This window comes from Squalius cephalus (assembly GCF_949319135.1).
Source record: "Squalius cephalus genome assembly, chromosome: 2".
Lineage (NCBI taxonomy): Eukaryota > Metazoa > Chordata > Actinopteri > Cypriniformes > Leuciscidae > Squalius > Squalius cephalus.
The window spans coordinates 23,696,431-23,719,999 of record NC_137123.1 but is presented as its reverse complement, the minus strand read 5'-3'; the positions used below and the strand labels follow the sequence as shown (position 1 = coordinate 23,719,999).

Here is a 23,569-nt window from a genome sequence, read left to right as displayed (position 1 = left end):
AATAATTATACTCCATACACACACATATATTATGTAAACACAAACTTTTATTTTGGATGCGATTAATCGCGATTAATCGTTTGACAGCCCTATTGAGTAGTACATGATTTTAAGTTTTCTAATCTCTCTGAGTGGTTTCAGCCTCTAAGGAACTGAGAATTGACTCACATAGAGCTGATTTAGCTGAATATGCCTTTATATGCACTAATGGAAATTAACATACTCTGTCTGGGCCTCAATCAAGAATGTATATATTTCAATATGCCAAACTACACGGTCATAACTCAATGTATTGTTTGGCAATAGATCAATGAACAGTCTCTTAACAACACTTAAACGGACAAGGAGGCACCTATTTCGTGAAATTAGTTGTAGTAGTTCACGTGCCATGATAGTTCATCTAACTATTCCCAAAGAGACACTTCATCAACATGAAGTCTAAATGTGTAATGAATCCCCATTAGTGTTCCCCAGTCTTCTATAGCTGTTCCCTTTTCATTCCCATGATATTGTGAACAAAGCAGATAAGAATAGGAATGAAATGGAAATGATGAGTATTTATTCTACACACATGATCCTGAAATGAATTTCAGCCAAGGCTCCAGTGAATGAGAGAGTCTTATATTCATTCATAGGGATTATACGAGCACAATTCCACAAAATTAATCCAAGATACTGAATCAAATAATCTGCCATGGCATGTCATGAGCTGAGCAGTGCATTTAACAAGTAATATAATGGAGTACAGCGGAAAGTGCTAAATTGTCCAGAAATCTTGGCCCCGGAAGTTTATTTGTCATTTGTGTTCTTAATACAAATTCTTCATTAATTTTAAGCCTAGAATCAAACCAATCAACTGAGAGATGGATTACAAAATATATTTGATTCAAAGTTTTAAAAAAATAAGTATTTGAGAATAGAACAAATACACAAACGACTGTGCACTTATAAAGGAATGAATGAACACTCATTCATAACCAAAGAAAACGAATCAGCAATGATAAAAAAAAATTCAAAGAAATTAATACTTTTCATCTGCAAGGATGCATTAAGTGACAGTAAAGACTTTAACATTGTTACAAAAAATATTATGCAGCACACATATTGTCAACACTGACATTACTAAATGTTTCTCGAGTATCAAATCAGCATATTAGAATTATTTCTGAAGGATCATGTGAAAGTAATGATGCCGAAAGTTCAGTTTTGTCAACAAAGGAATGGATGAGCAGATGGACTGTATAGAGATCAGAAATTTTAAATAAAAAAATAATTTTATTATAAATTTACATCAGACAACACCCTACTGACAAATGATTTGAAACCACTAACCTGGTTTCCATTGCACAGGATGGTCTGTTATGATGGTTTTAGACTTGCCATCTAGTCAGTTTGGGAAACATCCTAAACCTGCTTAAACCAGGTAAGACCAGTAAACCACCTTAGCCTGGTTTACAACTATTTTAGTGACAAGTGCATACTCCAGGAATTTAGTCTGAGGTAATAAATTGAGTGTGATTTCATAAGGAGTGACATTGACCTGGGTTGACTGGACTATATCTCATTGTAGAAAACGTGAGAGGAGGAAAACAAATCTGACAACACATGCTTAAACAATCATGTCAAAAGTGAACCTCGACCACATCTGCTGTCCTTGGCTCATCACGTTCGGTTACCTTAGTGTTGTTTCTATCCCACGGGGGTACAAAACCTGGGCTCTTGCCCTGAGGGTGCTTGCTGATTTAAGGGCATCATCATTATAGCATCTATTGTGACACACATTTTAAAGTGCAGAAATACACGAGAATCCTCAATCTGGGCAATCAGATTCATTATGTGGATGTCTTCATATGTCATTCTGTCAGGAGTGCACATCATTATAGGTACTTGGTATCATTTTTGGTCTGTCCCTATTGTGCCACAAATGATCTCTGTATGGGTTTGTCTCTCTCTATAACCTCCTTCTTCCTTTAGCTGAGGAGACAAAGAAAACCTTTTCATTGCTAAGGGGGCTTGAAGACTCTCTCGTCTCAGATCTGTAATGGGATAACAAAAGACTTTTGATTAAGGCCTTCTTAGCAAGCATTAGCAGCAAAAACATAACTAAAACCATTAAAGGGCTCTTTTAACAGCAGCCATTTAAGGCTGAGATATAGCCCGGTGCTATGAAAGAGCGGCTATATCACGGTCAACATTCTTGAAATCAGCTCTGACCTTGATGACAGAGAGCCGTTTGAATCTTGCAGACAAACTGCTGCTTTCAAGATGGAGGTCCATTGTTGCCACGGATACAAGCTCAGAATGTGAAGCACAGTAATAAATGGATACAAACAAGCCAGCCGGTAATGATGAAACCTCAGAGAGAGGTAACAAGGAAAGAAGGATGGGGTGGAAAGTCAAAGAATGCAGGACGAATGCTGGAATGGACTGAGAAGAGAGTAAATGACAGCGGATTAGTTTTTGTGGAGATGGGTGGATGCAGAGAACTCCAAGAGATTATGTTCCAATCATTGAACTAATGAGAATATTGTGAATTAATAAATACAGATTATGACATGTCATATATATTTGCAATAGGGATATTATCATATTGGTTATTGGCTGATATTAGGATCTTTTATTTGTATTTATTATTTTACATTTAATTCTTTATTTTCATATTTAGATTGCCTTTACCGTCATCTAATGCTCACTTAGGGTATGTTCAAATAGAAAAGGGTACATTTAGTCCTGGTTTAATTAGCGTTCACATTGTCATTCTTAACACTGAACATAAAGATTTAAAAAAAAAAAACATATAAATATATATAAAAAAATAACGAGTGTACAACCGATGTATCCTCGGCAGCTAGAGAATACCCATAATGCACTGTGACGGTCGTGCCGAATGAATTCCCGTGTCACGCCAGATGATGACGCCCGCAGCTGAATCATCCATCCATCCATTTTCCAAACCGCTTGTTCACTGTGGCTACAGCGTAAAATCATACAGGTATAAATACATTTTTAATTGGTTATTAATTTTTTTAATTGTGTTTTATAGGTAGGTTTTATGACAGAGTTCAAGATAAATCGTTTCATTACTACTGGAACTGCCAGTTTGCAAAGTTTCAAATGATTATTAACCAGCAAGCACAACCCATCCAAAAGCTGCAGCCCTTCCGGGGCACTCAGTGTCCGAATTCACTCACTCGTTTTAATTCATTCCTTCAAGTGAACTTTATTAGTGGAGTAATTTAGGGAATAATGAATGAGGGTATAGGGGGTGATTTTGGACACAGCCTTTGTCTTTCAACAAATGGAAAGCCACGCCCATTCCAAATCTAAATCTCATTGGATCTCTTTCTCATGTTTAATGAACAAAGCACATGGACTGGAAGTGATTGAAGGAAAACCATCAAAAGTATGGCATCTATCATGGACATCGCGAAATTACGTACAAATAACGAGGCCTTATTTTTAGTGTTCTGATTGGCTGCGATTACGTTCAAAACTTAATTTGTGAATGGAAAAAATTGCTTGTTGCATCGTGACTGGTTGGGACACAGTTTTAGCATTTAACCAAAAAGGTTAATTCATATGCAAATCACGTGTCCACGTCATTGGGCATTATTATATCAGGTTATGGTGAGCAATGTTCTCTGTATTTTTATGCCACATCAGTGCATTACATAATTTTCAGGATGACATCTTTGAATTCTATTCATGGATTTAAAAGAGCCTTTGTACAAGCTGAATGCTGTCATTTCATCCTTTTGAGCCAACACAATGACATTTATTTATTTATTTATTTGCTTTTTATATCTAGGAACATAAACTGAACAGTCATATTATTGTAAGCCTACATATTCGGCCCCAAAAAAAGTTTTATATGATCCTTGTCACCTAAATGTATAATGCATAATCTCAACACGATGCATTTCACTTTAACTTATGAAGTGAGGTTGTAGGCCAGTGACTGTCCTCTCTTAACTGCTACACCAATGGATAATCACCATCTCGTCTCTGGAACTGCTGGTTTCTCCTCAGTGAGTAAAACCAGAAAACCATGATCACACAATGCCCCTGTGACTTAAAAGTAGTAACCAAAATAGCTCAGCCCTTACAGTCACAAATCTAGTTCCAGGAAAAGAGTGACAACAAGCAAATAACTCTGACTGTATTGGAAATAAAGAGACAAAAGAAAAGCACCAAGCAACTGCAACACAATTCCACTAGCATATTAACATTCAATAAACATACTGTTATGCCTACGTTTTATTTTTTCTTATCATTTAAGAGTTAAAGGTACACTATGTAACTTTTTTTGAGTCAATACATCATTAATCCTTCTTCCAAAACTTGTTTTTGTCTTGCCCTGATTCACTATGGTAAGCCTATTATAAGGGTTTAAAGTGTCTACCTGTTGGGTGGTTTTTATGGGAAATTGCCCGTCACTTGCCCGTGCGTGTCTCATCACAGTCGTAAATAGAGAAAAGTTGTTTCAGCTACTTTGCCGTGTATATGGTGTGGGAGTTGTATAGGTTAGGTGTCACAACAAGCGAGAAAGGTTGTCATGGAGCACAATAAATCTTGAACCTCCAGAGAATCATCTGTTTTTTAAAAAAACGCAGAACTGAGGAGAGTCTGCTGACAAAAAAAGAGAACGGGACAGAGCTCGTAATAAAACAAGAATCAACATTGGCTAGGCTTTTCAGAGATAGCGAGAACTAAGGGATTTAAATTGTTGTTTTTATTACTCGACAGGTGAGTAATGTATTTTATTGAACAGATAAATTGCCATATGTAGCTCTATAACAGAGTTTATTGTAAAGCATTATCTGTTGTGAAGGGTCATTTCACTATGGGTTGTTGTAGCGCTGTGCTGGGATTTACTTTGAAGGAAGTACCGTGTCTATTAATGGGTATAGAAACAGTAACGTCTTCAGCTAGTCAGCTTGAGACCCTTTCCATCTAAACTGGTTATATCTCTTAAGTTCAGTAGTGAATGTTTTGTGAGCAGAAGGATAATCTCTCTCCTTTTTTTTTGTTATGAGAAAAAACCATTAATCCGCACTGTCACGCAGAGTCGAAGCACAACCAAAACAATGTTCTTCCGCAAAATGCATGCAGTTTTGTTTTTTAACCGCTAGAGGGACAAAAGTTACATGGTGAACCTTTAAGGAATTATTTTTTTATTATTATTGAACCTTTAAGGAATTATTACTGCCGCCCTCCAAACTTATAGTTTAAATAAGGAATAAAAAAAGAAAACTACTCGTCAAGCATTTTCATGGGGTTTATAAGGGAAATTTAATGCTCAGTATGCAAATTTAGGGCACAAATTGTATACCTGAAAACTCAATTTACATAATACATAATTCATAATGCATATTCATGATCTTACAGTACACAATTTACAAATCTAAATCAAACAACTTGTTCTGCCTCTGAAATAATTTTTCTGATAGTGCCAATCTGTCTTATTTTTCAAATCAATTCAATCAATTCTCAATTAATAAAATCAACTACCCAGAAATGCATTACAGAAGGGTGAGTCGATTACCCTGGTAATCCAGAGTTCTCGCGAGAGCACAAGTTGAATTTGCTCAGCGAGTTACTCTGGTGTCGAATAATGATGCTCATTAAATATGCTCTTGTATCCGAGCTGCACCAATCACATCGGGTTATCTGATATAGGCGGACCAGAGGCGTGCTAAACAGATGACGACAGCGCTGTGACGTTGAAGTCATTGGTAAACATTGCAAGATGGCTATGGATGAATACCAGTTATTTGAAACGGCTTTGGCCGCTACAATGAACGAGTTAGACTTGGCTTTTTATCTAAAACAGGAACAGAAGACGCCGCTCGAATCGTTCCTTTGCAAGAAGGACGTTTTTGCTGTTTCGCCGACCGGATACGGTAAGAGTATAATCAGAGAATGTCTAATAAGGTTAGCTCCGCTGATAGCTGGGGTTTATTGTTGTGATTGGTCATAGTGTTATCCAATTGCGTGCAGCGAGATTTTCAAATGCACGTTTGGTGCCGCCCCTCGAGCTGGGCGATTTTCATTAGTCGACACCAGACCATTAATCTTTTAGATTTAGGTCTGGATTTCCAGACTATGAGTCGATCTCAAGTGGTCCAAATATTTGTTAAGTTATATTTATAGCCAACTCAATATCTCAGTTCAGGATGGTCCAAGTTTCTTAGAACAAAAATGACCTCCTGAGCTCATTTGACTTCCACTGAACCATTTGAAATGGACTAAATCAGAAGTAAAACGGCTGTCAATGCCATTTTAAGTATAGGCTTGAGGTCACTGTAGGAATATAACATGAAGGAGCATAGCCAGAAGAGCCAGATGGCATAGTAGCAGAATCAAGGACGAGCTAACGCTCGGATGAAGCATGCAAACAAAATTCTAGTAGCTGCCTCAACAAAACTGAAGACAGTGAAGGCCAAGGCTGCTCAGGATGGCCAATTCCAAAAGTTGAAGCCCTACAGGCGAAAGATTCGTCTGGCTCCAATCGATCCATGGAATTTCACTGAGCCAATTATCCCTCATTACCCACAGCTCATCACATGCCACTAGTCTGGGAAGACATCCCAATAAAGCACTAAAGGCGCTCTCACACTTGTGTTTCTGTATCACTAGCTGATGCAGACCAATCGATTTCCCAATGTTATTTTCCATACAGGTTAGCAAACATTCACATCCACTGAGTGCATTGTTTGCTGTGGTCCAGTTGTAAGGATGCACACAAAAATAACACATTATTATTTGTGTTAACAGATGCAATTAGCAAACATAACTGCTGCATTATCTTGCCTCTGTGTGTTTTCCATTTAGATATTTGAGTTTAATCACCATCAGTATAGCCTGTGGTCAATCCTCTGTGCACTTTAAACACATTTACACTGCTCTCTGAAGCACATTGAAAAGAATAGTGTGGGGTTCACTCATAAATTGCTAGTAAGTTTCACAAATAACTGAAAATAACAAAAAAATGCAAGACACTGAATTAAACATCAAATATTGAAGTAGACTGAATGGAATAGTATTTTCTTGTAAAACATACTCCAATAATCTTCAAAAACTTCAGAAAGAACATGTTTACAGTGTAGATTTGGTCGATTTTAACTGTTATGAAAATTTGTGACACACAAAACTGGAATTACCGGTACACTGTGCAGATCTGCTTTAAAAACAATAATTATCCCATAATTTATTTAATTGAGTGTGTCAGGCTTCCTAATCATCTAGCTAAAGGGGCAGAAATAAAATACTTTTATAACACTGTTTACTAATATTAATTTACAATGATTTGAATGTGTGTGGTGTGCATTAAATGCAGTGTAACCAGAGTCTGAAAAGTTTTGTGATCTGATCACTGATTGAAATGCGTGTGACCCACATGGCATTTAGTGTAAGAGTTAATGCATCCTCACCAGAAATGGTTTTAAACTTTTTATAGGGCCGGCCTACTGATAAATGTGTAATTTAAAAGCACTCAAAGTCACTTTAGATAAGTCTGTCAAATCAGCAAATGCAATGTATAACCAAAGATTTAATAGTATGTGATATTAAAATGTGTCTCTTTTTATTTTATTTTTTTTATGTTGCAGGACTTAACACATTTTTTACACACGATGACAACAATATCTGACCAAATAGCTCCCAGAAACCCAGTTAAAACTCTACTTCCTACAACCAAAAATGACAGAATTCAATATCCTTACAAGGTCTTATAATGCAAATATTTTTAGATTTGTTTTGTTAATTTTAAAAAGCAACTTGTCACACATTTCCCCCGACAGAACACATGAAATCTGAGAAAATGTGACTCCATACAGGAAGTAAACAAACCAGTATTGGGTATGCTTGAGATCAATAGCAGATCAGACACAGGGGACCACCAATGTCTGAAGCAGCAAACAATACTATGTCTCATTGTCATTTTTCATTACCTCTTATTAATATCATGCAGTGCTAAAAGAGAGGCAGCATTATGGACTTCTTTACAATAAGGGCTCTCGATCTCACTCAAGGTTTTTTTTTTGTTTTTTTATCAGTAATTAAATAAGTACAATTAAACTGCAGTTTGTAACTAACAATCAGACAGATAATCATTTAGACCAAGATTTTATATTTGGATTTAAGATTCTATTTGGTTATCGGTTCTTAGTTTATAACCAATAGCGGACCATTTCTTGAGATTTCTCTTACGCCATTTAACAGGAAACGAGTATTTACAGGTTGAGTGTCTTTTTATTTTTGTTTAAATAATTAATCAACTTTTTTCAACCATGCATTTCCAAGTGACAATATAAAACAAACACAGAAATAAATTTGCATGAAGTGTTGCAAATTATGTTTTAATGTAGTCTAGCAAATACTTAGTAATTAATCAAATATAATCTTTAGTCATAACTTTAGTATGCCTTTGATTTGAATTGAAAATGGAAGGCATCAATAAAACTTCAAAACTTAACTTTTTGATATATTTTTTTTCAGCTTACTCATGGCTATTTTCAACCATAAAACGAAACATTGCAAAAGCAGCCTTGTCAGTGTATTTAAGGGAAATGTCTTTTATCAAAACAGAAGTAAAGGTAATCGTAAAAGGCAAATCATCATGATTCATGATTGCAAAACGGATTGGAAGTAAAACTGCAAAAAGTGTTGTTAATTACTATAAATTATATCCACACTATCTGGAATCCTCCAGAAAAGTAAAAGGAAAAATTATGGCCATGTTTACGTAGGCAGCTGAAAATGCTGCCTAGTTAGGCAGCTCACTAGGTTTTGAAACACAACCTATCATTTCACAGGGGATCTCTCCCTAAATAATAAGGATTGCGCTCCGTGTCATTGACAGCTGATTCGGTCGTGGGCAAAATGTCATGTAAGATAAGGGTGGAGGCACTAAATAATCAGAAATGGAGCTCATGTTCTCATTCTCTCGGGCACGTATATGTGAGAAATGATACCGCATGCGGCTCTACCTCTTTTCATATTAACCGTGGAGATGCCACATTGTATGAGACAAATAATAATAATGCCTAACGCAGTTAATGCACACCGACCGATCATGGGCATATATTTGGAGGTATGTCCCCTCGCTGCAAATTCGTGCCCGACGGTGCAACCACGGTTCAACAGATTTTCCCCATTTTTCTCCAATAACGTAGGCGAGTCGCGGTCCAAATCCGTCTCCTCGCGCCCCTTACATGACCGCCGCTTGCTAATATCAACAATACCGATGCCTAGAACACGCCGTTCCCATTGTCACCATCCAAAACATGTTACATGTGTCAGAAAGTGTGCCTCTCACCTCGCAGATCCGTGCCCATTTTCCGCCCGTGCCCAGCAGCCGCCGCTCCAGCAGGATGACGTCACGAGCGCCACTCTCTGCAGCAGAACAGAAGACGAGCGCGAACACGCGTCGCGTAGCGCAGGGAAATCATCAAAAGGGGCGTGTGTGACGCGTCGTTCACCGCAAAGAGCAGAACGCATGCCCTACTTGTCCTGCCTAGAGTCGGGTTTTAGTTGACTGTGATTCAGCTTTTTTATTTTTTAGCTGTGTATTGAAGATAAAAAGCCTTGATTGTGGATTGTTTTATCAGGCTGAGGATGAAGGTGCACCACACAGTGTTGCTACATTTTATGTGTTGTAGACATTCAGTCGTCTTATATTCTGGATGAGAGGTTTTGAACTTTTTGATAGCAAAGACTGCCAATTGACCAAATATATAGGTAGTAGTTATATACACTACCCAGCCAAAAAAAAATATATATATATATATAAAATTATTTAAATATGCAAATGCTTAAGAGTCTATGATTGGATCATTATTGCAGTGATTATTGTGTTTCTAGATGTTATATGTTTGGCAACAGTTTTATAACCCTAATTTATGGAGTGTGTAGCTTTTCATTTCTTAAACAACCATGTAGGAAAACACATCATGGCCATATTTCAGGATGACAATGTCAAGATTCATCAGGCTCAAATTGTGATAGAATGGTTGGGAAGGACCATGAAGAATCATTTTCAGTTTCACACATGAACTGTCACCTCTGAGTTCAGACCTTAAATTCATTGTCATCTTTGGGTTGTGCTGGAGGAGACTTTGCAGAGTGCTTGACTCTTGCATTGTCAATACAAGATCTTGACCAAATATTGATGCACCTCTTGATGGAAATAAAGGTTGTGATGTTATTTCCATTAAGAGAGGTGCATCAATTTTTGGTCAAGATCTTGACATTGTCTTTCTGGAATCTGGCCATGATGTGTTTTCCTACATGGTTGTTTAAAGGGGGGGTGAAATGCTCATTTTCACTCAATCTCCTGTTAATCTTGAGTACCTATAGAGTAGTATTGCATCCTTCATATCTCCAAAAAGTCTTTAGTTTTATTATATTTATAAAAGAAAGATAGGCTGTACCGAGTCTTTCCGGAAAAAAACGAGCGGCTGGAGGCGGGCCCTGTGGGCGATCGCTAAAGCTGTGCTAACGCGCCAAGCTAGTAACAACACACAGAGACAATAGAAGCAGTTTTACTCACCGAACCTTTATCATTGTGACTGCTCGATCCTTAAGCATTAGACGATCTGCAAATCCGTCGATCTGGGCTTTGTTTATAAAACAATCATCGTCGAAATGCAGGGAACAAACAGACACAACTCCGTTTATGCTCAGGAAAAACAAACTCCATCCACTGGTGCCTTAACGCTGGGTTCTTTGGGAATCTGTGCAGGGTTGTCTTGCCCTGGCAACCAAAAACACACTTCTTTGGTGACATTGGCTTCCCAAAAGCCGGGCAGGGCGCTTTGATGGCGAACTGCTTTCGCTCTCTTGCTCTGGTCTACGAGTGCGCGCGCGCCCGCGATCTTACCGGAGAAGTGCCCTTAGGACCCATATAAGGAAATTCCGTTACATCTGACGTCACACATACCCATACTCGAAAAAAACTTTCCTGAAACTTGTGACAAACCGGAAGGACAATTTTTGGCACAGAAATACTCCTTCAAACGTACAATTTAATTTTTGAAACTTTGTCCATGTTTAGCATGGGAATCCAACTCTTTAACAGTGTAAAAAACTCAGTATGCATGAAATAGCATTTCACCCCCCCTTTAAGAAATGAAAAGCTACACGCTCTATCAATTAGGGTTAGAAGAATTGTTGCCAAACATATAAGTCAAGTCACCTTTATTTATAGAGCGCTTTTTACAATACAGGTTGTTTCAAAACAGCTTTACAGTGATAACAGAAAAATAATGCAACAAAGTTTGTTTATAGAAGAAAATAGTGTCATAGTCCAGCTTAAGTAAGTTCAGTGATTGTTCATTTTTGTTGTAAAAAAGTTATTAATTTATTAATAACATTAATTAACATGCTGGAAAGTAGAAACATAATAATCACTCTAATAATGATCCAATCATAGACTCTTAAGTATGTGTCTATTTATTCATTTATTTTGGCTGGGCAGTGTAGTTTTGTGCGTAAAGACCTATTTATATTGTGTAAGGAAAATATAAAACATGATATTATAAAGATAAAAAATAAATATTGGCTTTTATATTGTCATTAAAGCCAAAGCAGATTATTAAAAATATTATCAGGACAGTTTTATCTAATTTAAATATTATTTTATTTACTTTGTATTAAGTTGTCAATGTATCTTTTTTTACACAGTAATGTTACACAATAAGTTTTTTTTTTTTTTTTTTTTTTTTTTTAAGAATATTACAATCCACAGTGTGCCTATATAGAAACTTGTTTAGGACAATACGGCATGGCGCTAGCAAACGCAAGGATTTGTTTCCCGTGAAAAATAGGGAACAGACATAGCCTGGATGCCAGCCGAACTTAGCCCCGCCCACAATCTGAGTATGACGACGTCAGGCTAGAACAGACATGCTGATTAAAATAAAAAGTGATGCTATCCTCAAATGCACAGAAGAAGGTCGCTATGGACAAACCGTTCGCCAAATGTAATCATATGTGTAGTAAACAAGAAGACATTGCGGTAAATTTCAAGCTTTCTTTCTCGCCCTAGACATAAGGAAAAGGGTAAAGGAAAGATTATCCTGAAATGAAGTCAAAAGGAGAGGAGAGACGTAATGTAAACACTAATGACTGGATAGCTCATGACGTTCTAAACTGCCAGCAGGCAGTGAAGCCACCGGAAGTGTTCGAGCGGCCATCTTACGATTCCCTACCAGCAGAGGGCTCCAACGCCCGTTATACAGAGATTGGTAGCTCCGACGGCACTTTTAGGATGACCCGCCCCCGCTGTGCAGCATACAAGTGTAAAACGACCTTCACAAAAGGATGTAGGAAAAACTGCCCACAGGTTGTAATTCAAGCCCTATTAGTAGTAATTTATATGCAAAATTGTCGCTATGCCCGTGTTGTTTTCTCCGAGGCAAGAGCTGCTGCTTCTTCAAAAACAACGATAAAACAGTCAACAGTAGCCTATAAGAAACCTCAGAGCAGCAATAATCACAATTAAGTGTCCAATAGCGACACCATTTGACAGCTTCAAAAGAGCTTCATGCAGAGTCCGTTTAACGTTACCGTTACATTAACCCATACAATTTGTATTATGCATTTCCTGAACGTACTTGCTAATCAAACACTTATATGAACAAACTACTAATCTATAAAACACAATTGGTCTACCGACCTTTTACTATTGTGTTAATTGATGTTGATATGCGCGAGGGAGAGAGAGAGCAATAGCCTAGTGCTCGTGTTGTTTGAAGGCGGTGAGAGTGCGCGCGCGCGGCCGGGGCTCTCTCTCTCTCTGCTTGTTCTTATGCGCCCTGTCCACTGATCTAAATAATTCGTTGTTACGACGACTTGAACGACGAACTAATTCCCAATCCCTCCCTCATTTTGATTTAATGAATTACAACGTGGCTACAATATAATAAAACGAGGGAGCAAATTAGTATAACGTGCTGAGGTATTATTAATTCGTGGCTACGAAACAATATTCACCTAAATATTCACCAATTCACAAAAATATAGGTCTTTAGCATTCACTATTTAATTAATAGTATCAAACTGTTTTTCTTACCTGTGAAGATAGCTTTTCAGTGAAGGCCGACTAGTGTTCTCGTACAGCTTTTTATTCCTTCCCAGATAGCAGACCAACATTGAATCTACATTGAATCAATGTTATGTATTAACCAAAAGATCATTGAATCAATGTTGAAATTTAACATTTTAACAATTTAACAACACCCGATTTTTCATCAGGTTTGCACCCTGAAATAATGTTATTTCAACGATGAAAAATCAATCAATATGGTCATAAAATCAATATTATTTCAACCATAATTAAATCACTTAACATTGAATCAACATAGAAACAATATAAAATCAATCTTGTTTTATGTACAGCAAGATTCTATGCTAGTTTATCATGCTTGTGCTTGAAATTTTAAATGACTCATTAGTAATTAGCAATTAAATATGTTTTTAATCAAAATGTCATTCAAAGTAAACTGTCCATCAGTTTACAAGTAAATGTATTTATTTATGCCCCCAAAACTGAACAGGAAATATCACATTCAGAAAAAAATTACATTTCGTGGTGACAAAGACAAAAACAGTGCAGTACTATGGTAAGAAAGAATGAAACATTACTCTGATAAATTTTTCAAATTCAATTTTATTTAGCACATTTAGAACAGACCAAAATGCTTTACAGAAGAACAACATGATTAAACGATATAGCATGCATTAAAAAATAAAACAAGATATGCATTATAAAATAAAAAAAAGATATAACATGCATTATAAAATAAAACAAAAACAAGAGCAACATAGCTGAGTAACCATAAAACAAAAGAACCAGAACAGAAATCAGAACTCAGATATAAATTAATAATAAAAAAAAAATAGCTTGCTATTATTTGAATACAAAAAATATATTACCCATCGTGCACGTCGTCTTCCATTTGCGTGCCCAAAGAACTCTCGCTTCTTTGCGCCTTTTTTAACTTCAGGGTTAGTTCGCCCTAGAATGAAAATGAACAATTTACCCACGATGGCGTTTGGTAAAAGACAAATTGAAATTCAATATATTAGTAGGGAAAATCCCGGCCGTTGGTTTGTGTCCATGTTACTAATAGGCCTACATTTAACATAGCAGTTAATTCCGACTCACCCAGGAAAAGCAAACAAGTTGAAAGAAATATAGATAAATAAAATTGAGAAATGAAAGATTAGAGATTTAGGATTAACTTACCTCTAAAAATCACTTTGTCGTTGCCCGAATACTTCGTCTGTCTGTCTGTTTCGCGCTTGAAATCTGTTATGCCGCGCTTGAAATCTGTTGACCGTTATGCAGCGCTTTGATCTGATTGGTTGGCAACCAATGTTAGGATTGTCTCTAGGCAACCAGTGGAGAAATTTAAGATGACCAAAAATCAACATTGATTCAATGTTTGTCTTTTCAACACTGAAAAACATTGAATTATCAACATTGATTCAATATTATTTTAACATTGAATTTTCAACATTGATCCAATATTATTTTAGCATTGATTTTTCAACATTGATCCAATATTATTTAGCATTGAATTTTCAACCACAACCAAAATGATGATTCTGATGGAATTTCAACATTTAATCAATGTCACCTTGCTATCTGGGTTTTGCAAAGAAATTGCCGTTTTTTAATAAGCAGGAAAAATTTCCGACTTTAAACAAATACCCATTTAAATGCTTAGGATGTTTGCGTTGTGAGAATGTACAGGGAGACTTTAGATTTAAAAACGGTGTCTCGTTAGGCAATGTTTTCTCAGTCAAATCATAAAATTTCCTATTGATTCAATAGAACGTGTGAGCTCACTAGGGAATACCAATATGGCGGCGCGGTGGCTTCACTGTTGACGTCATGAGCTATCCAGTCATTCAGTGAATGTAAAGCAATACTTAGTTAAAGGGTTCCTATAATGCCCTTTTCACAAGATGTAAAATTAGTTGCTGATGTCTCCAGAGTGTGTTTTTATAGCATGCTAAAATTTTAACTTTTTGAGGGTGAGCAAAAACGCACTGGTTTTGTGTGTCCCTTTAAATGCAAATGAGCTGCTGCTCCCGGCACAGAGGGCGGAGTTTTAAGAGCTTGTGTCCTTTTACCTCACACAGACATGCACTGCCTCTCAATGTCCATACTATCCATCCTAAACAGTATGTGAGATTAGAATAAGTGTGTCCCAAAGCATGGGCCATTCTACAGAATTGGAAACGTCTTGAAAAAAAACACACTTTTTTTGTCTTTTTCCACAAATTTTGTATGTAGGCTATGCAAATTCTATAATATCCAAGGTACACATTTCTAGTAATTGTGTACTTAATTATCATCTTGTCTTTTCAGAAAGTTTTGGAATTTTTCCTCTCCCCAAATTTGTCACTGCCGAAACACAATAATAAATCATTTAATAAGGCGGCTTATATTGACCTATTAATATTTTGTTTACATCTACCATGTAAATATATTTTTTGCTTTTTTTTTTTAATTCAATGGTAAATAAATATCAATTACAATTTTAACAATATTTCAAGTGTCATTTATAAGATTTGTAGTATTTTGAATCCAATCTTTCTTTGTAAAAGGCATTAAGTTAATCATACTGATTTCAAAGTTAAGGATTCATTAGTTTGAATATACATTGAACCAAACACTATAATAACATCGTAGTTGATAATTCAATATACTTTATTTTAGACAAAACATCCATGCTTCGGTCATGACGGCACATTTTCGGTGGTGACAGTAATGTATTGGTAGCGACCACAACACATTACAGAATTTTATTAAACTCACATACTAAAACACTGCTAAAACATATTAAGATACTAATGATTTCCATCACTATACTAAAGTTTTGTTTATTTCCCCCAAATAAATGATTATGTATTCCCTTTTGTCACTACCAAAACAATGATGACATGTTTCGGTCATGACTTCTTTCTGTTTCTGTAGTGACAATTTTACATACTTTTGAGCCTAGCTCAAAGATGCTAATCAGCACATGGTTAACTAGCACAGTTCTGAACAGTTGTACACAAACTAAATTTTACTGAATAACACTCAGAAAAACATGATCGGTCACAACATGTTTCGGTAGTGACAGTTTTTAAGATACATTTGAGCCTAGTTCAAAGATGAACAGTTGAACACACATAATCATTTTATGGAATAACACCCAAAAAAGTTTGCTTATTTGCAGAAAAAAGGTGTTGTAAAGAGATTGTAAAACGAATCCATAATTGAGGGGTTTGGTCCAAATTTTCTGAAGAGACACGATCACTTTATACACTGAACCGATTGAATTTAAGCTTTTAACATTCATCAATGCACACATCAGTCGTGGTAAACAGAAGCCTGAGCGTGTTCGCTTGACGTGTGAGAACCAATGAGGTTCATTCTCATGTTACGCAGCACGTTTGAGGTTCCACAAGAACCAATGAGATTTGTTCTCACGTGTCAAGCAGGTTCGGTTGAGCTTCTGTTTATGTTAGCTGATCAATGTAAAGAATGTGATTAAAAGCCTATATTCAATCTGTTCAGAGTATAAAGTGATCGTGTCTCTTCAGAAAATTTGGACTAAACCGCTCAATTCATATGGATTATTTTTATGATCCCTTTATGAACTTTTTGAAGCGTCAAAGTGGTAGTTGCATAGACTGTCAATGGAGGGACAGACATCTCTCAGATTTCATTAAATTATCTTCACTTCTGTTCCGAAAATGAACGAAAGTCTTGATGGTTTGAAAAGACATGAGGGTGAGTAAATTAGGACAGACTTTTAATTTTTGGGTCAACTAACCCTTTAACAGCTGTTTTTTTTTTTGTTTTTTTGTTTTTTTGTTTTTTTTGTCCAGCTGAATATAAAATCATGTTTCAAACATGTCTAATCTTTGGTGTTCTAATCTTTTGCCTGTTGTCTCCCTAACAGAGTCCAGAGGTTTGTTGTGACAATGATAAACAGCTGATCCAATATGTAACAAGCTCAGACTGAGACTGAGAAGCAACCTGACACTCTGAGCCCTGAAACAAGAGCAGAGACATGGAGGACATCACTACAGTAAGACATTAGCACCATCTTGTGGTTGCATTATAAATACGCACGAGGCACCCACTATCTATCTATCTATCTATCTATCTATCTATCTATCTATCTATCTATCTATCTATCTATCTATCTATCTATCTATCTATCTATCTATCTATCTGTCTATCTGTCTGTCTGTCTGTCTGTCTGTCTGCACTGGTAGGCTACTTCAACCAAAGCCACTACAGTTTGGTCCCATGAGCACTGTATGTAGACATGACCTACAGTAACATTTCATCAGACCTTCATCAGTTCCTTTAACCTCATCCATTTCTTGCAGATAACAATGTTCTATCTTGTTATCTGCAAGGGAATATTACATGGTTGTGTGCGTTCCGGTGTCCTTGAATAGCCTTTTTAATGAGACCAGTAATTCCTAAACACCTGCTGCAGATGAAACACTGTCATCTTCAGCACTGCTCAATTAAAGGAAGTGTTCTCCCCCTAACCTTCCACACACACACACACACACACACACACACACACACACACACACACACTCGCGGGCGCGCGCGTTCTCTCTACAGTCTTTTAAATTCAGACATTTCAAAAAGTGACAACCACACTATGGGCTAATTACTAGCCTGTCATCTACCTTTGTATTTTGATGGATTCCATTCATGATGTGCTGTGCTTTTCCTATAGCTTTTTAGCAATAAATGCTTACTGAGGATATTATTAGCTACTGTTTGCTTAGCAACGATAGCATGTGTCTGAAATGTGTCGTTTTTTTCGCAGTAATTTAAACACTGAGACATTAGAGACATGCAGGGTTGGAGCAAAGCAAGAAATTAGAATGAAATCTAGCCTAAACTGAACATGACTGTGTATAAAATGGTATGTTCTGCACGATAATAAAATGTGCATTGCTTTAAAAGCCAATTGGAAATCAATGCACCTGCTGCAAACAATATGCATTTCTCACATCCTGTATTACAAGGGTACTATCAACAGGGGACAGCAAAAGATTGAGCTTCTCAAAGGGGGGCAAACAACTGCATGTTCCACCACAAAACAGCTGTTGCATGTTAAGCTAATGAGAAAGAAACATGAATCTACACACAGTACAACTACTTCGATATTGTCTGCTAGTTTATATACAACATAAATGTAGTATTAATTGTCATTTCCATTATATTTATTGCAGTAAATAATTTTTTCTAATACCCAGTAAATAAAATTAAACATAAATGCAAAGTATATATTGTCTATTTTATTCTTAAAACATTACTGAAAAGAACAGGAATTTTTAGAAAGATGCATAACTGCAATATTCACATCAATATTTGTCATAGACTCAGACTGACACACATAAAATAAAATAAAACATTAAAAATAAAAATATATTAGTGCTGTATAATCGATCAATCAAGATTAATTGCATCTAACAAAAGTGCGTCTGTGTGTGCGTGTGTGTGTGTGTGTGCTAAATTTTATTTTAAATTAATGGATTTGACACTAATCATTCTTCGACTGTTAGATTCTCTCATATGCACACACATATAATCATATTATTATGCTCTCATTCTACTATATATATAGAGAGAGAGATTCTGAATTCACTTAAGAAGCTGCATTGAAAACACAGCAAACACTTAAAGTTTGTTTTCTCTGTGAAAAAATTGTGATCCAAACAATGAAAAGGCAAGTGTGCTAATAATACAACTCAAGTGGCAATTGAGCATAATGAGAGGATAAAATGAACAAGCAAGACTTAAGAGAAGGGCATGATTTTAACCGGCATACAATATGCATATCAACCTAGATTAGGCACTAAATACACAAAACCAGATTTCGAAGATTGTTGGCTTACTGAAGACTTTGCAATTTCACAGGCAGAATTTCACAGGCAAGCTTGTGCACAAAAAAAGTCTAATAATCTTTATCTGTTAATGACACTGTGCAGATAAATGTGTGAAAATCACGTTCAGCGATGACAATAGTACAGACCTCTGCATTCTTAGCTTGAGCCACAGATGTTGCCATAGTAACAGAGTATATCTTATCAAGTATGGCTCTTGTGTGTGTGTGTGTGTGTGTGTGTGTGTGTGTGTGTGTGTGTGTGTGTGTGTGTGTGTGTGTGTGTGTGTGTGTGTGTGTTTCTGGAACTTATTTGGGCTTTCAGTGTAGGTATGACAACAGGCTGTTGAGTTGTTACACTGATTTGCATGTTAATAGATTTAACAGCTATGGTGTGTTTGTTTAACCTCTAGCAAGGGTTCGCATCCATTGAAGTTATATAGCCTGAATTAGGATCAATATGGGCTTTTATGTAAATGGTATAAGATAGCCTACTTGCAAACTAAAAATAGTTGCTTCAGATGGGAGCGAATCAATGACAATTTCAACATTAGGGTGGATATGGCTGCAAGTGGTATCAACTGTACATTGAGCCAGTACTTTACCAATTTTTTACACATCCGGTTTCTTAAGGATTAAAATAAAGTGCCCGTTTGCATCCTGAGGGAGCTGACAATCCCAGGAAGGGATTATTGACAGGTGAAACTGTTCCAATCCATGGCTTTGACGCTCATGCAATACGCTGTGAGCTGTAAGGCATTGTTCACGAATTTTCCCTTCTTACCCCTTAATTCAACAATCTCTGCATAAAACAAGATGGGTGGCCCTTGCATGTCCATAAAGACTAAATTGTTTGAACCTGTTACACTTTATAGCCCCCGCTCAGCTCAGGGAATCGCCTGGCGCACATCCCATTGTCAAATATAATGAGGGTGTTTGATGCAAGAGTACATAATGAGGTGTGCTGCTCTGAACACATAAAAGTACATCTGGCCTATGCTGGAACGCTGCAGGAGTCCTGGTGGCCTGAACAGAAGATTTGGGTCCATTTTAATGGAGATCTGATTTGTAAACTAACGGATGTAGTTACTTATGTTGTATTGCATTTAGAGGAAAGCTACAACAGGTTAAAAAACACATTTGTATCTTTTCATATGGTGGATTGCATATCTCAGTATTAATTTAACACTTTCAGATACATGAATGGAATGTTAAAGGAATGGTTGGATTCTCAAAAGAAGATATTAAAGAAGATATCTTTTCATGCGTACAATGAATGTTACTTGGGTCCAAAACAACATTGAAGAATTGACTTTTTTTATAGGTGCAAAAAGCACATGAGGGCATTCTTCAAAATATCTTTAATCTTTTGTTTTACAGAAAAAAGAAAGTCAATCAGGTTTGACAAAACTAGCCATTTAATGTCACAAGCAGTGTACAATCATTCACTGTGAAATGTTTTTGTCATTTTTACAGATAATTCTACAGTGGTTAAGTAACTGTAAGTTATCTTACATGGTTTAACATCACATTATATACATGTTTACCGTAAAATGGTTATGGTTTTTGGAAAACAACAAATTATCATACAATTTACAGTAAAACTGTAAATAAACTGTAAGTAAAATACCATTAACAGAAGTCCCTGCTTTCCACATTACATACTGTACGATTTTTTTTTGTATAAATAATTTTGCTGCTTCAGTATGTACATTAGGGATTTTTGTGTTGTGTTATGTTGTTATATTACATAAAAATGACTTAAGTTTTTTAATTAATTCATATCTACATTGTAAAAAAATTGTCTTAAATTTGTAAGTACAATCAACTTGGATGTTTAAGTCATTTCAACTTAAATTACATTAAACTGACTTTAAAAAACTAGTCGAATCTTTGTTGAAAATTGCGTAACTTAATTTGACGAGTTAAAGCAATGTAAAAACAAATGTTGTCATAACTTATTGATCATATCATTTTTTTACAGTATGCCATCCCGTAATAGTGGAAACATTGTCACTATATTTTTTTATGGTAAATTTCAGGCAACCATAGCTGTAAGTTTAAAGGGATATTTTTACAGTGTTTCTAGCATTATATCTATCAAAGCTCGGACAATATAGTATGATGTAGGAGTATGTATAGATCCATCACAGGCTGAAATGCAGATATCTATCACTGTAGAAATAAAGATGGACGACAGACATCATGCCTATGGAGATCTTTGACGCAGTCGATTGTTCGACCGAGCCAACAGGATGCCCAAAAGTTTTACTACAGGCATCCTAATACACTGTATTTGGTTAATATTTAACCTGTACATCCTGCCACCAGCCTGTTAGGCACAAAGAAGCAAACAGAGTAGATTAAGACTCTTAAGACTGTTTCCCTCACTCAAGTGATCGCCAATGACAGTAGGCTGACACTTCATGAATGCACTGAGCCATCAATCTAATCCGCTGTCAGCGCTCACTTAGAGAAGGACGAGAGAAACAGGATTGAGATCTGTCTCCCACTGACTTCTAAAAGATCTGAATAGCCAGCCCAACTCTCAGAGGATGTAAACGGTGTCTAAACAAGCGGTGAACATCAAGAGATCAAAGGTGCTCCTGCTGCTTGATGTATGGCACCCTTGGAATATTTCAAGAATAGAAATAATGTCCAAAACTCTTTGATTTGTCAGCAAAACGAACTAGATTAAAATCAAAGTCGTGAAAAAATACCTTGAGTGTCCTTACTGTGAGAAAATATCACATTTACCTAGGTGAAGATTGTGTTGTGTCAAGGGAGTGACATTGTCTTAGCTGGGTATATATATATCCTAATGTAATTTTATACAGAGAATGAAAAAGCTAAATCTCTATCGGAAACACTTCCTCTCAGTAGTAAATGCTGATAATTACTGTAGAGAAAAGACCACATGTGTCTTCCCAGTGGTTCACAGGCATCTCACCTTATGTGGCCTCGTGAGGATAAGAAAACTAGGTTTTTAAAATAAAAAAGCAGAGCAACTATTGTTTCCTGCTCTGCTATAAAAAGGTAATGTCCTATTTAATTTGCACATACACCAAACATCCAACCCATCTCATCTCAGTAATCAACATGCTTTTGATGAAGTCAAATAATTGCACAATTTCTAATGGCCTGGTAATTAAGGGTATAATTGAAGGGTTTTTCTAAGTGCTCAAGCACTGTAAGATACCAGTGGAGGTCAGTTTCGTCTCCCTCCATCGTCTTGCCTAATGATCAAGTAAAGTCCTTAAAGAGCTACTGTATTTTCACAGCAAGGTCTCCAAAAAGACAGACCACCTCCCACATTTCATGGTCCCCCTTCACTCTCTGTGACAATCCATTTTCAGTAAAAAGCCACAGTGGGAGGGAGTGTACCACAATGTGAAGGAGAGGGGGTGGGGAGATGACAAGGCTTTTACAGTTTCTGCTCAAACAGAAGAAAAAAAATCTTAGTTTGTTTCACAATGCCTTGCATATATTCCCCAAAGACCAATAACAAACCACACAGCTTGAAAACAAGTCGAAAATGAAACAGATTAAACAAATAATTTAATATTCTAGGTCATCAGTGTGCACCAGAGACGGTTAATGAGGTTATAATGCTTAAACATCTCCCATATAATGTGTAACACAGATAATATTACTTTTGAAAGATTTTACAGTTGTTTTTTTTAAATTGCTTACACACTAAACGTGATACTTGAGGCCGACTCCATGCACTCATTTACCTAATTATCTGCTTATCTGCATTATCTGCTTTACATTCAGTTTGCAAAACACTAAACACACTTCTCTGCATTAGACACATCATTCAAAACTAACAGCTCTTGTGTTTCATTTGGAAAACACTGCCATTTAAATGCCACACTCATTTACAGATTACCTTCACAAAGACGGATCTGCCGTATTCCAGCCTCATCACCCCCAGATCATCATCAATCCTTCACCAAATGTCATAGTGGGTGCGAGGGTCTCTCCAGGTCTGGACCAGGTGTACTGGACTCATCAGAGAAGACCAGAATCAGGCAGATCCATATTTGTGAAGGATGCATGACTCAAGGTTATCCTAGAAGAAAACTTGCTTTTTTCCACAGGACAATGCTCCATGCTACACATCCAGGACAATACAGGTGTGGATGGAGGATAACAAGATCAAGACCTTGTCATGGCCACTTGGCCAGCCCAAACTCCTGACCTGAACCCCATTGAAAACCTCTGGAATGTGATCAAGAGGACACAAGCTCACAAGCTGTCAAACAAAGCCAAGCTGCTTGAATTTTTGTGCCAGGAGTGGCATAAAGTCACCCAACAGCAATGCGACTGACTGAAAGAGAGCATGTCAAGACACATGAAAGCCGATTGGAAATGGTTATTCCACCAAATATTGATTTCTGAACTCTTCTTATGTTAGAACATTAGCATATTGTTTACAAATGTATATAAACTTTATTTTATTGTTTTGCATTATTCAAGGTCTGAAAACATGGCATCTTTTTGTTATTTTGACCAGTTGTCATTTTGTGCATTTGATTAGACATTCAAAACGAACAGCTCTTATGTTTCATTCGGAAAACACTGCCATTCAAATGCCACACTCATTTACCAAATACCTACACCCAATGATCATGTGTGAAAAA

General features: G+C 36.6%; 1 protein-coding gene across 1 annotated transcript in view; it reads right to left on the bottom strand.

Annotated features, from left to right (window-relative positions):
- fbxo41 (F-box protein 41) overlaps positions 1 to 9,526 on the bottom strand; it is a 57,717-nt gene extending 48,191 nt beyond the window's left edge. Inside the window, exon 1 of the mRNA XM_079897769.1 lies at positions 9,320 to 9,526. The gene's annotated coding sequence lies outside the window, so the exon portion shown is untranslated. The remainder of the gene's footprint in view (positions 1 to 9,319) is intronic.
- Positions 9,527 to 23,569: the final 14,043 nt, after the last annotated feature.